Genomic DNA, 2,601 nt, shown 5'->3' with positions numbered 1-2,601 from the left:
AATTTGAATCACAGGCTATTTTTATCTCTATGGTTAAAAAATCCCCATCATCATCCAGCAGATGTTCAGTTTCTGCCCAAATATTTTCTTTCTGTGGATTTTTGTAACAGGGATAACTAGGATCAAACATAGTTTGTATGAACTCTGTTTGTTCTCTGCTTCCAAACTCATCATCTCTTCATCCATTCCTGCAATAAGAATTTTCTTTTAAAGTTGTGAGATTCACTCTAGCATCTCACAACTTCTTCCTGGTCTGTTGAAGCATCAATAGTCTGCATCCAATTATTTAATTAATTGCTCTTAGTTTTTTGGATTATGTTTTCTAGTTACCGACCAGTTTTTACTATAATTTAATTTGACAAACCGGGTCTTCTCTACATTCTTTTTCCTGTTTGGTGCGATTGCAATTGTGGGTCTTGATCTGGACTGACCGGAGCGGAGCAAAAAAGAGCTCAGCTCCGTATTTTGACGGTGAGGGACGGAGAAGACGTACGTGGGCGGTGACGAGCGGCGGATGTGGAACAGCGCTCACTGATTTACATGAAAGACAAGTACTCCGTACGTGAGCGGAGCGGAGCGCTGGCGGAGTATATGGAATCTGGGGGTAAAGGAGGACAAATACACGTCCGACTTCCACGTCAGGCTCAAAGGCAAAATACCTCCAAACAGCATTCTTGCCTCTATCATTTTCGACCAAAACTGGTTGTTTTGGCCCTTCTGCAGCAGCACTGGCCATGCTCTCTTCTGTTATTGTGATATCTCTCTGCCCCATACATACACACGGCAGCATGTAGCTTCCCGCTTCAGTCTGTAACTCCGCCCACATCAAAGTCGGCCATTTTGATTAGGTAACCAACAGGAAGATCCCATATCTGCTGACCGACGGCATGTGGGAGGAGTTGGATATCCAACCGAGGTGTCCTGCAGACTGAAGCGAGAGGCTACATGCTACTAGTACTTCTAACTAGATTGTTTTTTTTTTCTTAATATTGTGATGTTATTGCTTAATAAACTGCATTAAAACCTTTAAAATGTCACATTTATTTGATGGCACGGAGTAGTTTGTCTGCCAATAAGTGGCCTCGGCCAGCAGCGGGCACCATCAGCCACTCCGGGGCCAGCATCTGCCGGCAGCGTGCACCATCAGCCACTACCCAACCACACCGGTGGCAGGCTCTCCGGGCACGGCCACTACGCAGCCACCATGATGACAGTCTGGCTGTCCTGCCAGTAGGCTGCCCAAGCGACTCCCAGGTTTACTGACACCGTTTTGGTGGCTGCAAAAGCCGGTTTTCGTTAAATAACTAGTTTTCTTTTTTAGTTCTTCTTCTTGCCGTTTTTTGGCAAATACCTTATTTATTCATATAATATTTTTTTTTTCTTGCTGTTTTTTGGCAAATACCTTATTTATTCATTTATTTATTTTTTCTTGCCGTTTTTTGGCAAATACCTTATTTATTCATTTATTTTTTTATTTATTTTTTCTTTTTCATGCCGTTTTTTGGCAAATACCTTATTTATTCATTAATTTTTTTATAATTTTTTTCTTTTTCATGCCATTTTTTGGTAAATAACTTATTTATAGTGCCTCTAAGAATTTTTTTTTTCAATATTGTGATGTTATTGTGATGTTTCCTGCATTAAAACTTTTATAAAGTCACAATTACTTGATGGAACTAAGTAGTTAATCTGCAAATAAGTGGTCCCCATAGTGGACTGCCAGAGTGGCGGCCGCTTCCAGCAGAGACTGTGGTGGCAGTTCCTGCTGGCATCGGCCGCTGCCACTGTGCTGCCACTATGGTGCCATCATAGTGTCAGCGTAGTGGCCGCTGCCAGCAGAGACTGACACTATAGTGGCCGCTGCCACCATAGTGACCATAGCCACCAAATGACTTATTTATAGTAGGCTACCTCTAAGTGGATTATTGTTTTAATATTGTGATGTTATTGCTTAAGTGGCCAGTGGCACCTACCACTCCGCAGCCTCTTGGCTATATATCATCCTAGAGGCTATATATATACACTACCGTTCAAAAGTTTGGGGTCACCCAAACAATTTTGTGTTTTCCTGAAAAGTCACACTTATCCACCACCATACATTGTGAAATAAATAGAAATTAGAGTCAAGACATTGACAAGGTTAGAAATAATGATTTGTATGTTTTTACATCAAACTTTGCTCTTGTCAAAGAATCCTCCATTTGCAGCAATTACAGCATTGCAGACCTTTGGCATTCTAGTAATCTGGAGAAATTGCACCCCACGCTTCCAGAAGCAGCTCCCACAAGTTGGATTGGTTGGATGGGCACTTCTTGTGTACCATACGGTCACGCTGCTGCCACGACAGCTCAATGAGATTCAGATCACATTACCCCCACCATGCTTAACAATCTGCAAATGTGCAGCGTCAGGCATTCTTCTAGCATCTTTTCATTTGTTCTGCGTCTCACAAACATTGTTCTTTGTGATCCAAACACCTCAAACTTGGATTCATCCGTCCACAACACTTTTTTTTAGTCTTCCTCTTTCCAATATCTGTGTTCTTTTGCCCTTCTTAATCTTTTTCTTTTATTGGCCAGTCTCAGATATGGCTTTTTCTTT

The sequence above is a fragment of the Cyprinodon variegatus genome, unplaced genomic scaffold (genome assembly GCF_000732505.1).
Source record: "Cyprinodon variegatus isolate N-32 unplaced genomic scaffold, C_variegatus-1.0 Scaffold1629, whole genome shotgun sequence".
In the NCBI taxonomy this organism is placed as follows: domain Eukaryota; kingdom Metazoa; phylum Chordata; class Actinopteri; order Cyprinodontiformes; family Cyprinodontidae; genus Cyprinodon; species Cyprinodon variegatus.
This window is presented reverse-complemented; position numbering follows the sequence as displayed.